Source organism: Prionailurus viverrinus, chromosome A1 (genome assembly GCF_022837055.1).
Source record: "Prionailurus viverrinus isolate Anna chromosome A1, UM_Priviv_1.0, whole genome shotgun sequence".
In the NCBI taxonomy this organism is placed as follows: domain Eukaryota; kingdom Metazoa; phylum Chordata; class Mammalia; order Carnivora; family Felidae; genus Prionailurus; species Prionailurus viverrinus.
The window spans coordinates 3,841,474-3,861,049 of record NC_062561.1 but is presented as its reverse complement, the minus strand read 5'-3'; the positions used below and the strand labels follow the sequence as shown (position 1 = coordinate 3,861,049).

Here is a 19,576-nt window from a genome sequence, read left to right as displayed (position 1 = left end):
TCAAGGGTCTCCGTGTTGCTAAGCAAAGCGGGCTCACACGACCCAGGGTTAGCACATGCCAAATAGTCATTGCCTCCTCTTCCGCTAGGGTTCTGGAAACCCCACTTGCAATGGTGATGGCCGCTCATTCTCATTTGCCGTGTCCTCATCATCTCTGAGCCACAGGCTCAGCCCCGAGATTACTTCCCCTCTTCATTTGAATTTACCCCCAGTTGTGGATGCGTCTTTAAGCTGAGGACTCCTAGTTCCTAGCTATGGCTCACCTTGAACTCAAGATTCTCCAACTGGGAATCTCAAGTTGCACATGTCCTGACCAAAGCTGACCTCATCTCCCCAACCTGCTCCTTGTAAAACTGTCCCCAAATCGCTGAGTGGCAACTTGGTTCATTCTTCAAGGTGCTCAAGTCAAGGGGCACCTGGGTGGCTCAGTCGGTTAAGCATCTGACTCTTGATTTTGACTCAGGTCATGATCTCCCAGTCGTGGGATCTAGCCTCACATGGGGCTCTACACTGACAGTGCAGAGCCTCCTTGGGATCCTCTCTCCCGCCCCTCCCCTGCTTGTGCTCTTTCTCGCTCTCTCAAAACAAAGAAATAAACTTTAACAAATTAAGAAAAAAGATGCTCGTCAAAAATCTTTAAGTTGTTCTTAATCCCTTTCTTTCTCCATACCGCATGCAATCCATCAACAACTCAGTGAATCAAAGTGCTACCAATAATCCGGATCTGACTGCGTCTCACCATCGGTCACCTGGCCGACTGCAGCTGCCACCTCACAGTTCTCTGCTTCTATCCCAAACCTCCCACAGGCCACTTCCAACATGGGGGCTAGAGAGGTCCTGTGAAAGCATCGACTGGGTCACCGAGCACCTCTCCATAAAATCCTCCTGCGGCTTTCCATTCCACTCAGAGTAAACCCCGACATCCTCAGCCTGACTGGCAGGGCCCATCCTGACCTCGTCCTCTACCGCTCTCCTCCTTACTCCTGGCTCAGTCACACCGGTCTTACTCACCCGCGTACCTTCCAAGCGTGAACTCTGGAGTTGCGATGCCCTCTACCTGGAAGCCGGGAAGGTCTTCTCCCAGATACTGGCTGGCGTCTCCTTCGCATCCCTCAACTCCCCGCTCAAAGAGCATTTATCAACCAGCCTTCCCTGGTCATCTGATTTAAATAACCCTCCGCTCTCACCACTGCATATTTCTCTCCGCTCCTTCTTGCTTTATTTTATTATTTTTTTTTACCATAGCACTTAACTCTACATGACATACTATATACCTTACTGACTTACTTTACTGTAAAGGCTCACCTCAGCGCATAGAAGCCCCCAGAGGGTAGGGCTCTCAATTGTTTGGTTATTTTCTTGTATCCCCGGGTGCCTAGAGCAGTGCCTGGCATGTAGTACGCCCTCGATAAACATTTGCTTAATAAATTGAGTATAAACGTCGAATGCACAGATACCCAGATAATTTAAATGTACAACAACAAAAATACGTTGAGAGTTACTTCAGAGTTCCCTCAACTGCTTATATTTAGTAAGTGGAAACCCACTCACAACGGACTAGGTTAGTGTGACCGGCTGTTTGCTGCGAGAGAGAAGGCAGGCTCTACCCTACAATCTCTGGAGGGTCTCCCAGGAGAGAGGAACCCGGGGAAAGTGTTTAGTCTAGGAGTCACCCCACATTTGCACCCCTGCTTTGCTGACGGCCCAAGGAAGAGGCCGGACCCCGTTTCCTCAGCAGACCCTACCGACTCCAGGCTGACTCTCAGAAGCCAGTGACCTGCTTTCTGGTCCTTCCAGACTCGAGCCGTATTTACCAAAGCCACGACCTCTCCTTTCGTATCTGTCTGTTTTCCCGGTTGTAGTTCTTACTCTATCGCGTTTTACCGTTGCCCACTTTACGTATTTTGGCCAAGCGGGTATCGCTATTTCTCAGTGCTATTACGCAGAAAACGAGGACTTTATTCTAGACAGGCATGATGTAAGTGGCCAGGCGGAACACTCAACTTAAACTTTCTTCTAAAGAGTCAATTTTGTTATTTAATAAATTATTAGCTTACAGTCCTCACGGCTCATAGTGGTTTTCATTTTTTATTTGACACCGTGTATTAAATTTTTTTCCAGAAGAGACTCTCAGAGACTATCTGCTTTGGGTAGCTTCCTTCAGATACTATTATAATCAGCATTGGGAAGGATACCAATTCTTCAGGACTCTGAAGTCAGACAACAGCAAGGTAGCATTCATGCTGGCAGGAAAGTGCACCGCAACGAGGCAGAGCACTTTGTGATTTATTTATAAGCCTTGTACAAAAACATTAATGAAATGATGCTTTATCTTAGAACTTAAAATTTATAATCCAAGATAAGGAATTTTGAGTTTTACTACATCTTGAATAAAAATTACCTTCATAGACCACTTTAGTTTTTTAAATAACTTATGTTATCATTCAAAAATGAATTCCCGGGGGTGCCTGGGTGGCTCAGTCTGTTAAGTGTCTGACTCCGGCTCCGGTCATGATCTCGCGGTCCGTGGGTTCGAGCCCCGCGTCGGGCTCTGTGCTGAAAGCTCAGAGCCCGGAGCCTGCTGTGGATTCTGTGTCTCCCTCTCTCTCTCTGCCCCTCCCCCATTCGCACTCTGTCTCTGTCTCTCTCTCAAAAAAGTAAATAAACATTAAAATTTTTTTTTTTTAAATTACACCTCTTTTCCTGTTAACCTAATCCTCAAAGTATGTTGATGGTGGTATACTTAATTTTGATGGGTTTTAAGTGCTTCTCTCAAATGTGGTTATCAACATTTTAGTTTTTATTAAATTTTTTTTAATGTTTATTTATTTTTAAAGGAGAGAAAGTGGGGGAGGGGGCAGAGAGAGAGGGAGACAGAATCTGAAGTAGGCAGGCTCTGAGCTGTCAGCACAGAGCCCCACACGGGGCTCGAACTCAGGAACTGCAAGATCATGACCTGGGCTGAAGTCAGATGCTTAACCTACTGAGCCACCCAGGCGCCCCAGTTATCAACATTTTAATAGATAGGGAATCAAATATGAAGCATTAGAATACATTTTTGCATAAGTATCAGTTTTTATCTGCTTTGAATTAATGGTTCCCTATTTATTATTGAAAATAAAACCACATCATGGACAGGAATTCTGTCTTCTGTATTCTTTGATTCTTGTCATGGGACATAACGTAGTGAACTGAGCATTGGGTCTACTAAATAAATGGCGTTAAGTGGCATTCTTAATTTCAAACATCATTTATTGACACGCCTAATTTGGACAGGCTGTTGCCAGGAGTTTGAGACACAGAGATCATAAACCCCTGGAAGATGTTGAAAAGAAGCTACTATGATGTGATTTTTAAAAAGATGGGTTTGAAAAGAACTAAACGGACCCTTTAGAAACGAGAAACTCAGTTATATTTTAAAATTCAAAAAGGAGTTATATAGCTTAAAGCTATAAGACATACAAAATATATGTCTTCTCTGTATCTAACAGATCACATCCAGGCGAAAAGAAAATCGGTATAGAAGATAAATCTTAGAAAACACAACAGCGTTCGACTTTGTAAACGTAGCCGTGGTGCAGAATTAATGAACTCACCCCAGCGAGGGCCTATCTATAGGCTGTGGGCTAAGAGTCCAGAGTGTGGCAGAGAATTCAAATCCACCCTTCCAGCTAGCACTTCTCAGTAGGGCAACTGCCGGGAGCGATGCTGAGACTCTGGGCCTGCACAGCAATCCCCAGAAGGAAGGGAAGGAGGAAGCAGCAGTGACTCCAAGAATCTCCCAGCTAACCTGTTCTGGGACGAGTAATCTAGATTATTGGTGAAGGGGGCGCCCTTTACTGGTGCTGCTTATTTCTAGCCTGCACACATCACCACACATCCTTTTCCCCCAAAAGGAGAGGAAAACTTCAGCCACCCCTCCTTTGACACCGGGGCAGGAGCGGAGGACGGGAGCCATCTCTCATTTATGTTATATATGAACGCCCATAATGACAGGGCACGTTAGGGTGGGGTATTGCTGTAATACTATAGATATAAAATACATATCGGGCAGCTGTAGAAATGCTAGACTTGTATGCGTCTAACAAACATCTATTCATCTGTATACATGTAATAAAAATGGGAGAACTTCAGGAAACAGTGAAGGAAGCCATCATCAGAGTGATTTTAGCATACCTCTACGGATAGATCAAGCCCTCTAAAATGAGTGGCGCTACACGAAACCTAAACGATACAACTGAAATGTGTTCAAATGGACAACTGAAATGTGCCCTATCCCCGAAACTGGGAAATGCTTATTTTTCTCAAGCATACGGGTAACATTTGCAAAATCCGATAACATGCTAGTTCAACAAGAAAGTATGAAGAAGGGCCAATGGATCGGCTTCAGGCAAATTCTCTGCTCTGGTGATAATACAGTACAATCAGAACTGCATTGCACACTCACGGATAAAACAGAAACCAAAGTCTTTGAAATATGATAAGAGGACGGGGTTGAGGCTTGAGATCATTCTGACTCAGACACACACACATGATTCAGACTGTGTTTTCCTGCCATGACCACAAGGCAAGGCAGGGGGAGGGTGTCCGGTGGGCACCAGCTCCTCAGCCACCTCATGTCTCCGAGGGAGAGTCACCCACGTGTTAGGGTTGGAATTCTGACCGCTTTGAGTAAGGTCCTGCCAGGCCACAGGGCATGCTGACTGGGGGCGGACCGCATGTCTAATAGCACCCGTCACGTCAACCCAAAAACTGTAGGAAAATCATTTTTGACACTCTAAAAAACTGCCTTTCATACCACGTAACACAGCTCTAATATCCAGGTGGCGTAACTTTTTAAACTTATTTATCTGATGGAGCGAGACAGCGAGGAGGGGAGGGGGCGGAGGGAGAGGGGGAGAGAGAGAGAATCCCAAGCAGACTCCGCACCATCAGCTTGGAGCCTGACATGGGGCTCGAACCCATGAGTGGTGAGATGGCGACCTGAGCCGAAACCAAGAGTCGAACACCTAACCGACTGAGCCACCCTCACCTTGTAATTTCTTACTACACATCTAGTGCTATCATGTTACATCATCTATTAAAACGATAAGGCATGGACTGAGGTGAGTGGTCAGTCGCACGATTATGTAACCGTGGCCAGGGGGAGGGGTCAACTGTGCAACTGTGTCACCGAGGCCAGTAGGAGTGATGCGCCTGTGTCAGGCAATCAGTGAGTATGTGGTGGACAAATGAATGCATAGACAGTAGGACTCACAGGCGGCAAAGCATAGTTTTGTGCTTCAGTATGAAACATGAGATCGTGACAAAGGGCAGACAAAGACAGGAAAGACGATTGGAAGCGTCTAAAGCAAGCCCGCTTTAGTGATAAGTAAATGGAAGCGATAAGTAAATGGAGGCCAGAAACAAGAGGCATCCAGGACGCGTGGGCCACTCTGTTGGGGAAGGAGGAAGATAGTGTGCTTATCGGTTGAAGCGGACTAGGTCGTGACAGCACTGAGAACCGCAGGCCCAGCTGCACCTCCATTTGCTTTCAGACTTCTCAAAGACAGCTCCTTCCCACAGTAATTAGCTAACTTCCTGCCTCCCTGCTTGCATTATAACTCATCACTTGGAACAGGAGCCACGGTTTAGGAGAACAAGGACGAGCCCACCCTCACCGATGTGTGACAGAAAGCACGTCAGAGCAAGACACACTCAAGAGCTGGTAGTAAACTGGGGGGGAACATGTGCCTTAAAGGCAAGGTTGATGCCCTTAAAAACCACAAGTAACCCAGCAACACTTGCGCAAGGCCACGCACGCACATCAGAGAAACTTAACTGACCAGCAATACACGCGGTAAAAAAGTTCAGCTTCACCGTGACTCCAAGGAGTTCAAATAACCACGAGCACTGGAGCCGTCTGCAAAGACTGAGAGAGATTGACAAACTGACAATAGCCAGCATCGGCAAAGTGTCTGAAAAATAACCACGGTACTCCTCTGCTGGTGAGCGGGAGGGGGAACATAATCCTTCTGGAAAGATACTTGGCACTAAGTACCAAGAGCCTCAAACACGCACAGGCATTTCAGTTCTAGGAACTTAGTCCAAAGGAACAATTAGGAATGAAAATGAAGATTTGTGTTTCAGGATATCTACGGTAGCATTATCCAGGATGGTGAAAAACTGGACACTAAATAAATAATGAAGACTAACGAAGTCACTGGATTCTCACACTATGACAGAATTAACGACTTGAAATGAAAAAAAAAAAAAACCATCCCAGGAAAATGCTAATGACCGTGTGTTAAGTGAAAAAGATAGAATTTTGAAAAACATATTAAAATGTATACCCACAGAAGAAAAGATGATGAAATTTAAAAATTGTTAAGACGATTTCCTCAGACTCTTTTTTTTCATTTAAAATTGCATTCCCTAGGGGCACCTGGATGGCTCAGTTGGTTAAGCAATCCACTTTGGCTCAGGTCATGGTCTCACAGTTGGTGAGTCTGAGTCCCACATCGGGCTCTGCACTGACAGCTTGGAGCCTGCTTGGGATTCTGTGTCCCCCTCCCTCTCTGCTGCTCCCCTGCTAGAGCTCTGTATCTGTCTCTCTCAAAAATAAACATGTAAATAAAATTTTTAAATGCCTCCCCCAAATGTTGTCAGATTTATAGAATTTATACAAATCTATCTTTTGAGATATGTGTGTGTGTGTATACATATATATTCCTTTGATAATACTGAAGTTAGTAATTAATTTACCATACTCATCCCAACTTTATCACTAGTTAGGATGACCGATTTCAAGAATAGATCTGCTTTACCTTTTCATCAAATTGCTCAGCATCGTAAACGTAAATAGAGCAACGTACACGGATCGTAATTGTCAATTTCATCCAAAGTTACAGTCACACATGCCCAATATTCTAAATGCATACACAAGTCCACACTCAGACAGATTAAAAGGTCATCAAATTATCCTCTCGTCCTTACACCACGATTGACTCTTAAAATAAAACGGCAAACGTTGCCATTTAAAAAAAGCTCTTTACAAAATACACCAAACCAAGAGGATTAAGTGCCCTGTAAGTAGCTAAGAAAGCTAAACGGGAAGAAACCTTTATTTAAGTGAACGAGTGACTACAAGGGAAGAGAAAACATCGAACCCGCTGTCATACAAATGTTAGCTAAAAAACCCTGTTTTTTTAAATGTTTATTTATTTTTGTGAGAGAGACAGAAAGAGAGAGAGAGAGGGAGGGAGGGAGGGAGACAGGGCATGAGCAGGGGAGGGGCGGAGAGGGCGAAGAGACACAGAATCCCAAGTGGGCTCCAGGCGCCGAGCCATCAGCACGGAGCCCCACACGGGTCTCAAACTCACCGCAACATCATGACCTGAGCCGAAATTGGATGCTTAACCCACTGAGCCACCGAGGCACCCCAAGAAACTGTGGCTTTAAATGTCATGTTTTGTTTCATGGTTCAGATAGAGGCTTATTTTCAAAGCGTTAGGTTTATAAAGGTGGGCAGTTCAAATGTACTTTTCTTAGCATTTTGTCCTTGTTTTGATTAAATGAACTCCGAAGTCTGAGGCTTTTAGGTGTCATTATACAGTATCTAAGGAGTAGCAGTAACATCCAGAAACTGAAGCTGGCAGAGTAATTAAGAACAGCACTCGCGTCAGTTACAAGTGCGCCCGTGAAAGTGTCATAACAAAGGCTGCCACATTTGGACACCTCGCTTTTTTTTGTTTAATTTTTAAAAAATTCTTCCTTATTTTTTAGAGAGAGAGAGAGAGGCAGAGTGTGAGCAGGGGAGGGGCAGAGACACAGAATCGGAAGGAGGCTCCAGGCTCCGAGCTGTCGGCACAGAGCCCGACGTGGGGCTGGAGCCCACGAACGTTAAGATCGTTCCCTGAGCCGAAGTCAGACGCTCGACCGACTGAGCCCCCCGGGCGCCCCTGGAGAACTAGCTTCTTAACCAGAACAGGGTGTTACTTGGTACTAACTAGGGTCCGCTTCTTCGCGGGGCTCATACCTACCGTTAACCTGTGACTCTGCGCGCACAGCGAATGCAGAGGGCCAGTGGTGGTTGGCTGCGGTGAGAGCCAAGTTAGTTAACAAAATGTATACTGAGGCGCTGCGAGAGGCCCTAAGGCAACCCCGCGTCGCCCTGGCGAAGGTCACTCAGCGGCCTCCCTTGCCCCTGGGACGAAGCTCCACTCCGGGGCTGCGTCCCGCCTCTCCAGCCCCATCCCGCCCCATCCCGTCCCACTGTGCCCTTCTCAGCGCTGACTTCTTCCGATCCCTCAAACAGAACCAGCTTTTCCTATCTTGTAGCCTTCACACGTTGTTCCTTCTGCCCGAATCACGTGGTCTGTGCCACGTGGCTGCCACCTCGGCCGGGACTTAGATGGACTTCCACCAGCACCCCTTCCGTGTACCTTCCGCCCCGTCGTCATTTACAACCGAGGCCTGCTTATTTCCCTCATTTTCCAGGACGGATAATGCTGCCTTCATCTGTTGACTTTTTCTGGCCCGTTCCTCTTTAGACTCTTACCTCCACGAGGGCAGGAAGAATGTTTTGTTCACTGTCACATACACAGCACCGAGAGTAGGACCTGCCAACAGAGTAGGGGCTCAATTATACATACTGGTTACAGGCAGGCAGGCCAAAGAAGACACATTCGCATCCAAATGTGCTGGTGGACAGGGCGCCTGGGTGGCTCAGTCGGTTAAGCGTCCGACTTCGGGTCAGGTCATGATCTCACAGTTTGTGGGTTCGAGCCCCGTGTCGGGCTCTGTGCCGACCGCTCCGAGCGGGGAGCCTGCTTCGGATTCTGGGTCTCCCTCTCCCTCGGCCCCTCCCCCGCTCGCTCGCACGTGTGGGCTGTCTCTCAAAAACAAACGTGAAAAAATTAAATGTACTCGTGGAACAGATTTCCATGTCTACGAAACGGCATTACGCGTGAAAATGCAAGTCATTCCATCTCTACCCAAGGATCGTATTATCTCTCCTACCCATTCTTTAACTGAGAGCCTACCGACTTCAATAGAAACTCCATGAATAGCTCGGAAAAGAATGGGAACACACCAAACAAAAGGGGAAAATGATTGATTTACACATCATTGTTTGCCAGACCCTTTTATTGGCATAATGATATGATTGATGCGTATGTCATAATTCATAGCCTGACACTTCCCTCTTTCCACATCTTGGCGATCCTGCGCACAACTCCATTTTCTAGCACGAATGGGAATCGTAAGCTCTCTTTGTGTCCAAACAGCACATTTTAAGGGTCAAGACCACATAAAGTTCTACCCTGATAAGATAAAGGAGTCGGATTTTGGAGGAAGATTAGCATCAGAAAAGCACTGTTCCTACTTTCACTTTTCAACCGTCTTATCTTAGGTATTTCCCTGTTGCTTTCACATAAAACCAGCCTGATTTCTAAAGACACCCTTACTTACTTAGCTCTATGATGAAAACTTCGTGATGCCGTGATGGATTCTGTCAACCGATCAAGTCAAAAGGCCCCACAGCCTTCTCCTCACAGTGGAGACTCCTTCGTCCGAAGACACGTCCTGAATTTTGGTGGAATATGTTCGAAGAGCTTTTCGGCAGGGCTTTGTGGCTTTGCCACCTGGCCCTGTCCATGAGACAAGGCCCACGGAGCCACATTTCTTTCTGATCCCTGCACCTGCTTCCTTGAGAATGTGGTCCCCCTTGCTGTTTTAACTTCTTTTCCTTCTTCAGACTGTCATTCCTTTCTCAAATTCTACTCCAACCTGTGATCCTACTCAAGCTCTGGGCAAATGGTCCGCAAGATTTACTTGGAGACTCACAGTTTCTTACAGTGAAGACGAAAGTGGAGGCGGAAGGCATATGATGTTATTCGGTCTTGGCTTATCGCCTTGTCTTTAAAATATCCACTTCTCTGATTTCGATGGTCCAAAATGACCAAGGCTATTTATTTCCTGATTCAATATGTAGTCTTTTAGGAAACTGTATATGGTTATCATTTTCCCCCATGTGTTTGTTGTTGATTTTGTGCTTTGTCAAATTACTCAGAAACTATCTGCAAATATGTGGAACATTTCATTGCATAGTGTTTCCTGAATGCTTTATCAACAAAAAAAGGATCACCAAACATAGAGTTTAATTATGCAGTCTTTCAAGAATTTCTTTTTTTTTTTATTTTTTTATTTAAAAAAAAATTTTTTTTTCAACGTTTATTTATTTTTGGGACAGAGAGAGACAGAGCATGAACGGGGGAGGGGCAGAGAGAGAGGGAGACACAGAATCGGAAACAGGCTCCAGGCTCCGAGCCATCAGACCAGAGCCCGACGCGGGGCTCGAACTCATGGACCGCGAGATCGTGACCTGGCTGAAGTCGGACGCTTAACCGACTGCGCCACCCAGGCGCCCCTCAAGAATTTCTTTTAACACATGAAGCCTTCACTGGGCTTTTTACTGGCATTATAACTTATAGATGCTTTCCTACTATCATGAGTAATGTAATTGTTTTCTTCGAAGTGCCCAAATGCTTACAGTTGGGATTCCCAGAGGTCTGAGGGTGCATCTAACTCCTGACCTGCTGGTGTCTTTCTCCCACCAGGTGGAATAGAAGACTCATGGGTGCCTTACATGTATTTCACATCATGAGAATTGTAAGTTTCATAAAGGTTATTAAGCTTCTGATCACTCTCATTACTCCAAACAAAGCCCTTTTATTACCATCGGGCACCAAACATTCACGACCAACCCAGTTAACCTTATAACATATGCTCTGATATATGCCCAAGTATATTCGTAAGTCTTACATATTTGGAGGCCAGTATTTCCCCGAAATTTGCCACCCTAGCTCCAAAGGGAAAGGGCACTGTTCCTAAAACAATGTTTAGCACAGAGTGTTAGACTTGCTATTATTGTATACTGAGTACAATGTTCGTGGTCTTTTGACTTTGAAGCTAGATCATACTAGAATTCCAAAGAACACGTATTTATAGAAGATGACGGTGCTACATCTTGACAAAGTTCTGGAAACTATTATTACAGATACAACTCACACCAGATCAGAAAAGCTCTACAATATCATTGATATAATCAATCAAAACCCAAATGCCAATATACTAAATTATATAAATGATTCACATATTTACATATTTTCCATATTTTTTTTCAACGTTTATTTATTTTTGGGACAGAGAGAGACAGAGCACGAACAGGGGAGGGGCAGAGAGAGAGGGAGACACAGAATCGGAAACAGGCTCCAGGCTCTGAGCCATCAGCCCAGAGCCTGACGCGGGGCTCGAACTCACGGACCGTGAGATCGTGACCTGGCTGAAGTCGGACGCTTAACCGACTGCGCCACCCAGGCGCCCCCTTTTTTTTTTTCAACGTTTATTTATTTTTGGGACAGAGAGAGACAGAGTATGAACAGGGGAGGAGCAGAGAGAGAGGGAGATATTTTCCATATTTTAAATAGACTGATTATGTTAAAAATGTTCATGATCAATTCCTCTCAGCATATCAAAAAATTAAATATTTATTTTTGTTTTCATCCCTTTAAAATGTTTTGATAACAGGGGAACCTGAGTGGCTCAGTCCATTGAGCATCTGACTCCTGATTTCAGCTCAGACCGTGATCTCACGGTTCATGGCTTTGGGCCCTGTGTCAGGCTCTGTGCTGACACCACAGAGCCTGCTTGGGATTCTCTCTCTCTCTCTCTCTCTCTCTCTCTCTCTCTCTCTCTTTCTGCCCCTTCCTCAGTCGTGTGTGCATGTGCACGTGCTCTCTCTTAAGATAAACTTTAAACAGTTTAAAAAATAAAACGCTTTGATAACAGAATATGATTTAATCAAAGTAATCACCAAAATAATAATGACCTCTATTTGTCTATACTGAGAGCAAAGAGATAATTAGTTAGTTGAAGTTAGCCACTACATAAGGTGGAGTTATGCTGGCCTTTCTGTTGATAGCTTTAACTTATTCCCCTGCTTATGAACCCAAGCAACGTTAATTTTTCTCTCCTGCCTCCAATTTCCTATCTTACGCAACATCCAAAAAATATTGCATCCACGTTCTCATATCGTTTGTCCCATATCCACAAGGGCAGGATTTTTTTTTTTCTTCTGTTACGCTCTTGGCCAGTCCCGCTCCCTAGAACACTGCCAATATTTGATGAACAAATGGATGAAAATAACGCAGAGATCAATTCTCCATTAAACGCTCTTTATAAACTGCTGTTCTACTGGATTATATGACCAAAGAGTCCTACTCACAGAAGTAAAACAGTCACGAAAGAAATCATTTTCTAAAAATCCACGCAAAGGTCAAATAATCATAAAGGCAGCAAACCTGAGGACTACTGCATAGATACCGTGGTGTCGGGTAGACCTTCTTCCCTCGTCACAGAGTCACCGAGGAGCTCATTCTCTCGGCCGCCAGGAATACTCCCTGCTCACAGTGTGCACCTGAGGTCCTGGAACTGTCGTTGGTCAAAGAGGGCTACCCACCCCCCATCCAAAGCGACGCCCCTCCCAGGGCAGCTAATGACAGGTCGCTCTGGTGGCACAAGGGCCTGGCCCTTGTTGTCTTCAATCATGTCTTCTCTGAAGGGTCAGTCTGGCTCCAGAGAGCACCCCCCCACCTCTCCTCTCTGCCCAGCCAGTCCGGTGGGATCACGGAGCCCTCTGTCTCCAGCTTCTTCCTCTGCCCATTCCTGCTTCCTCCACTCCCACAGAGCTGTTCCTCCTAGCGACCCTTCCTAATGAACGTCCTCCATGCAAATCTCAGTCTCCTGTCGTTTGTTTGTTTCCTGGGGAAACGGGTGGCCTGGAGAAAGCAATGGATGACACCCGGTGAAAGGCAAGGGCCGGAACTTCCATGCTAGTTGTTGATGAGGACAGACACAGACGGGCAGCCAGCAAGGGAGTTCTCTCCATTTGTGCAAGAAGACATATCAAGGATGGATGGTCAGGGGGCTGAGGGCCCCTGGCCCCCACAAAGATCACAACTCTTTGCTCGGTTTCCAGACGTGGAAACCCTCGACTGAAGAGAGGCCAGGTCCCCAGAAGGAAACACCTGTGACACTGGAGCAAGCGCACAGTGCGAGGACTCATCCAGCCCTGCTCCAGCAGAACCAGAGGCCGTGTGACTGGCTGTGGTACAATGAGGAAAGGGCAACCCTGTGGAAGAATCACAGAATAGTCCTCTAGCATTCTGGAATAAGGTGGTGCCGTCTGCGGTAGGGAATTACATGCCATTTGTAAAACATTGCCCTAAGCGCTCCCGGGCTTTTGTGGACACAGGGCACCCGACCGTGAGACATCTATCTGGCCACGTGGCCAGAATCTCCCATCACCACTTGAGTTTTGTTAGCCCTCCACCGAGGCATGAGGTCAGAGGCCAGCAGTAATCTCCTAGACGTTAGAAGTGGCATACCAGGCACCGGGGCAGGCAGAGGGCACAAGAGGCTGCGTGCACAGGTGACTCATGGTTCCGTCACCCACCACCTCTGCCTCATCTCAGTCCTCTGGCCACAGAGGGGTGTCCCTTATGACCAGCCTGTAGAGGAAGAAAATGGCCCAACCTGGCTTCAGGGTGGGTTGGCTCAGTATGTTGGTGCAAGCCACAAACGTCTTGCTGCGGACCATGGCCCCGTCAAGGTGCTGAAAGGAAATCTTCCCAAAGCACAAAGCTTCAGGCAGTTCATCGGCACATCCACTTTTGGCAGAAGCAGAGACAAGCTGAGGTTGGAATACAGACAGTCTCACTGACAGGGGTGAATGGCTTGGCTGTTTCATCAGGACCTGGAAGGGGGACGACAACGAGATGAGGGAAAGAGCCTGAGGGTGGACCTGTGGGGGCACAAGGGCAAAGACCTTCGCTTCACACACTAACATCCTCCAGAGTGTCCGCTGTGGAGGAGGCACCAAATGGCCAGAATGACTCAGCCAGTTGACAGCAGCCAGCTCATCGTCACCCACCCCGTGCTCCCACAGCGGGTTCATTAACACAGTGGCCACAGTGGCTGCGATGGAGGCCACGGGTGGGCCCAACGAGGGTGCCCTCTCGTCAAGGCTGATCTAGCTACTGCCACTACTGAATGTCTAAACTGCCAACAACAGACACCCACGCTGAGGCTGGACACAGCCCAACACGTCCAAGCAGCCACTCAATGGCAAGACAGTTGTATCACTCTGACTGGAACACACGGGACGGGTATGGGCTTTTCTCTTTCGCCTGCATGGCCTTGGCCACCATGACTCTCTGAGGACCTACAGATGTTGGATCCACTGGTGTGGGACGCCCTGTGACACTGCAGTGAATCAAATGATCCACTTCATAACAAAGGGCACCGTGGCACTTGACTATGGGCCGACTGTTCTCAACACCCATGGCATGTCCCAGAGCTGCCGGCTTGAGAACGGGATGGGACGGCCTTTTGAGGTTGCTGTTGAGGCCCCAGTGTGGAGATTCCTTGTGAGGGTGGGTGATGCCTCAGGATGCAGTCCGTACCGGCCATTTGAACCACCACGTGGCACCGTATCCCGTCCTCAATGGGCAGAACGCATGGCCTGGGAACCAAGGGCGAGAGTAGGAGTGGTCATTCTTACCATCGCTTTTAATGACCTGGATGGGAAATCCGGGCCTCCCATCCCCACGACTACGGGCTCTGTGGATCCAGAAGTCTGTTCCCCGGTGGGAAATGCTTCCACCAGGGAGTGCAGCCTGAGTCCCATTGATGTGCATGCCACCATCCGTTCACTTCAGCCCCTCGCACCAAGACAGCAGTTAGAAGGAAAGGATGTGCCGTTCCTGGCTGGGAAGAATGTCTGTCACCCAGAAGGCCTGGAAGGGCATTTCTCGGTGTCCTCTGACCGTGCGGATGGCAAATGGACACGTGTTCACGCAAAGGCTGATCCATAAGGGCACGGTGACCAACGGCTCAGACCCCTCAGAGGTGAACGTCAGGGTCATCACCCGGGTTGGCTACCTAGACCAGCAAAGGTATTAGGTGAGAATGAACGGGTGGCCGGGGGTGGTGGGTGGGAGGGAGACACGATGCGTGTCGGTTGCCTTCTGGAGACTGACGGCAGCCACGGAGCCTGTAGTTCATCCCGCTGATGTTCCTTCAGTGGCTTCCTCAGGGAAAGAGTCTGACTAGAACCCTCTGGGGGGCAGGGGGCGATCTCCAAATTAGGTACGTGGAGTAATCCGCACGACGCGAGGGGTGAACAGCAGTGGCGTATTACCCTGGTCAGTCTTCAGAACCCAGGCCTCACTCTTCCAGCTGCCACGAGTGACACCTGAGGATGAGAATGGCTTCGATGGCATTGAGCCGCCCCACCTACCGTATGTCCCACGTCCGCTGTTTGATCACAGCAGGGGGGCAAAAGCCCAGGCCCCTCCCTCAATCTGCGGACAACTCGGAGGGCCATCCCGGCTCTGACGCGTCTACATCGCTATTCAACCCTCCTGCCCAACTGGGCTGCCTTCGGTCGCGTGCAGGTGTTTTCCCTCCAATAAACCGGCAGGCAAGTCTCCAGCTCAGGGTGGTTCCTGGGGACACTGGTCTGAACAACGGCTGTCGGAAACATCGGGATTTTAACAAGCGATCAGTCAGTCAGACACATCGATGGATTTCTCAGTAGCACACGGCTCCACCTTGTCTATCTCAGGTCGGATTCTCCGGAACCTGAGGTGAGGACGCTCGTACAAATGATTCATGAAGGGAATGTTCTCTAAGAGGCATATATGTCAGGCGATGAGAACAGCTGGTCGGGGCAGGAGAAGCCAGACACAAAGATGTGTCTAGTGACACCTGGGTACCTAGAGAACTGTGCTAACCGTCACTGGCGGTTCAGTGGCCAGTTCGTGTACCAGACCGGTGAGGGGGACCTGAGCCCGCCCTAGTACCATTCATCCCGTATAGACATGACCCTGACGTTTGACATTATTTACAAAGGAAGACAGAGTTTAGAATGTTCCTCGAGTGACACAGGGAGATTGCATTTAACCAGGGAATAAAGAAGCCTGTCATCTATGTCATTAAGTCCTTGGAGTTTTCTAACCGAATTGAAATTTTCAGGCAAAGCAACTATATAACCCCTTCCCCTCAAAACCTCAATTTGCCTAGTCCCTAAAAATAGCATTGAACTAAATGCTAACTCTGAGAAATACCCACACAAAGTTAAGGACCAATTTTAAGAAAAGAAAAGTTATTTAAATGTATCAACCAAGCTGAGCTTTTTAGTTACAAGTCTCCATGTGAAAGATTTAGGGCAAAAAGAAATTCTTGAGGTAGGCATAATTAAGGTTCTTATCAAATGTAGTGTATATGCAATTTTCTGATTGCTTTGGCAGTTCATTAACAAGTTTCAGGAACTTCAAGGTCACGATTCACTTCTATCTTTATAGACACCTTTTCTTCAGGATTGAAATGTGAGGATTTAAAGCGATTTTCAACTGTTGCAAAGAATACACATTCAAATGCATTCCGGTAGAAGGACAGCATACCTCTATGTTTCGCCAAGATTAACATTCTAGAATGTTCCATACAAAATTTTCATTAAGATCTAAAATGTTTTATGAAGGGAGAATGTTCATAGGAAACCCAGGCAGTTGAGTTTTGGTTTTCGTTTTTGTTCTTGTTTTTCCTGAAGGCAACAGGGATTTCCAGTAAGTTAGTGAGAATACCAGAGAGGGTTTTCTGTTTGTGTTCTGGAATGTGCATTTCCTCCTCAGCAGCCCAGACTGCGTGTGGAGAGCATTCCTTAGTCTAGCACCTTCTATATGGGGCTCACGGTGCCTTCCTAGGGGATCCAGGAGAAGCAGGTTAGAAATCCTGATCACTCACCATTCTGAGGCTCCTCCCTGACCTCCTGGTCACTGAGACTAAGAGGTTATGTGTTTCCTCATTATTGACAGTGACTGTGAAGGCAAGAAGGGGTGGGGTCAGGAGGGCGGAGGAGTATGACTACTCTTCACCAGGAAGTCAGACACTGTCTAAATGTTTTGTCTCAACTGCATTTGGCACTCATTATAACCTCAGGAAGTAGATACTGCGACTTTATTCCTATTTTTACAAATGAGGAAACTGAGACTGAGGGAAATTAAGCAAGCCGCACAAACAAGGCCCCACGGCGGGAGAGTGGCCCTCTGACTTCACAGCCTGAACTTGTAATGATTGCCTCTTCATGCATAGTGTGCTTTTCAGGGGTGTTCTACACATAAGACTAACTGAGAACGTTCAGAAGAGAACTGAAATAGTCACGAAGGTGAGGCAAGCTTTCACGGCATCCATCTCAACAGCAATGACCTCTTCCTGCTGGCTCTCCCTTCGTTCCCCAGTCCTCAGCCTTGGACTTTCTAGAACTCCTCTCCTCTCCCTCCCCCTTGCCCCCAACCCATCCTGCACGGCAACCAGAGGGAGCATCCCAAAGAATAATCCGGTCTCTGTGGCTTTTCTGTGGCAAATGCTTAAATGGCGCCCCACTGCTTCCAGAGGAAGCGTGGACCCCTTTGGGGGCAAGCGAACCCTCCTGCAACCCCAGCTCGGTTTTCATCGGCGGAAGGCTGCGCACCAGTCAGACCCACGCCCAGCACTCTTCAATATTTCGAGGGGTTCTGAGAGAAGTCTTGAGACTTCTGCAGATCTACAAATTGCTAAGAATACTCCTGTTGCCAGTTTTTCATACGTTTCTCTAGGGCAAAATCACATATAAAATTGAGTGAAGTTGTGCCCTGAAAATGGCAAGTCCCGTGGGCGAGGAATTCAACAACACTCGTGGGGCCGTCATGGAAATATCTGGCCTCGTAGTGGGTCCGGAAGCACACAGAGCTAGGCAGATGCTGTTGAGGCTGAGAAGAAGAGGAGGAGGGAAGGCTGGAGGGGCAGAGGCAGGTTCTGAGGAGTAGGAAAGTAGCAGAATCCTGCTCTGACTGGAGTTTTTCCCCCTTCCACTGGGAACCCCTGGGGGGGGGGGTTTCTTAGCAGGAGGGCTGGGCTCATTTGAGAAGAAACAAGGGTCTACGAGAAGCCAAGTAAAAGGGGGAGCAAAGGGGGAACCAGAGGTCCTACAAAATACACCACGTTCAACAGTAGGGCCGTTCATCATTTACAGTTACTACTGGATTTTCATACTCGATAGCAATATGACTAGAAGGTGAGTATCTTGAAGGACAACATGGAACCATTTTATTTTCAGCATTTTAACTGTGTAGGGGAGGAAATATTTTTCCTTCCACCCTTGAAGGTCTTCCAGGTGGTGTAAGAATAAAGGGGGGAAAAAAACAAATCAAACAAAACCAAGCCAAAGGCTCACCACATGCACGTGGAGGCCCAGTAACGAAGTTGAGGCTTGAGGACAAGACGGGGGTGGGTGGCTTTTATACCTTTTGAAGAAAGTGGCCATAAGTCGGTGAGGAATTGACAAAGAAAACTTGGCTTTGGGAGCTCCCGTTTGTAAAGAATTTTTTTTTACGTTTATTTATTTTTGAGACAGAGGAAGAGAGAGAGCATGAGTGGAGGAGAGCACGAGAAAGGGGGAGACACAGGATCCCAAGCAGGCTCCAGGCTGTCAGCACAGAGCCCAGTGCGGGGCTCGAACTCACGGGCCACGAGACCATGACCTGAGCCAAAGTCGGACGCCTTAACGGACTGAGCCACCCAGGCACCCCCCGTTCGTGAGGAATTCTAAGCAGAGTTTTGGCTGGGGGCGTAAGTCAGTAAAAAGTAACAAGAGTTGCTTGTATAGGCTTCTTGGCTCTAACTTCTCCACCTCAGGTGATGAGGATCTCCTGCTACAGGGAGGGCGCCTTTCACAGGGGAGACTGGAGACAGGTGCGGGAGGTGGGGCTCAGGGTGTTCTGCTGGCTGTTTCTTAACCGGCCTTTACATTTTGGGGTGGCCTGCCCTTGGCACCTGCCAGCGCGAGCTTACAGCCTCTTTTGGAAACCTGGATTTTTCAGTCTCAGGAATGGGGCATTTACATATGCAGAAGTACTTTACTTTTCATTTGGCTTTGAAAGAAAATCTCAGGTCTAAGTTCTAGAACCTATAAAACTAACACCAACTTGAACCGTTCGTCTTGAAACTCTGAGTGTGCCTCTGCACCTATTTCAGCAAAATGTTTCCGAGAAAATAAGTAAAGAGTAAACACAGGACGTCTCGTGCTAGTGAGTTACTCCATCCTGCTGGCCAGTCTTTCTGCCAGCTGAGTCCCATTCTCCCTCTTTCTCTGCGCCTTCCTTTCTACTTGCTTTCCAATCTCTCCTGTATCAACTCAGGAAACAGAGAAAGGGCTGACAAGTTCAGGAGGCCCGAGTGTTGGCACATGGTTACCTTTTACTTTATTTATATTTACTTTTTGACAAGTGTTTGGAACAACACGTTGTTTTCCAGGTTTTAGGAGAGAACTATTCTTTCCTGTTTTTGTTCCAAGAATATTTGGGAAGCCGAAGTTGGTATTCTTCTCTTGTTTTGCTTATTCCCCAGATTTATCTCACGACCTGAAATTTTGCTCTCATTAACTTCACTCTATTTTTTAACGTCTGTAACAGCGCTGTGGACAAAAGGTAAAGCAAAC

General features: G+C 47.3%; 1 protein-coding gene across 7 annotated transcripts in view; it reads right to left on the bottom strand.

The window, feature by feature from the left end:
- Positions 1-19,576, bottom strand: part of SGCG (sarcoglycan gamma) — a 152,609-nt gene that overhangs the window by 103,979 nt on the left and 29,054 nt on the right. The window contains exon 1 of one of the 7 annotated variants that reach the window (XM_047864065.1): positions 8,540-8,568. The exons of the other annotated variants lie outside the window; for them this stretch is intronic. The gene's annotated coding sequence lies outside the window, so the exon portion shown is untranslated. Of the gene's footprint in view, positions 1-8,539; positions 8,569-19,576 lie in introns of those variants that run through there. 7 annotated transcript variants of the gene reach the window in all.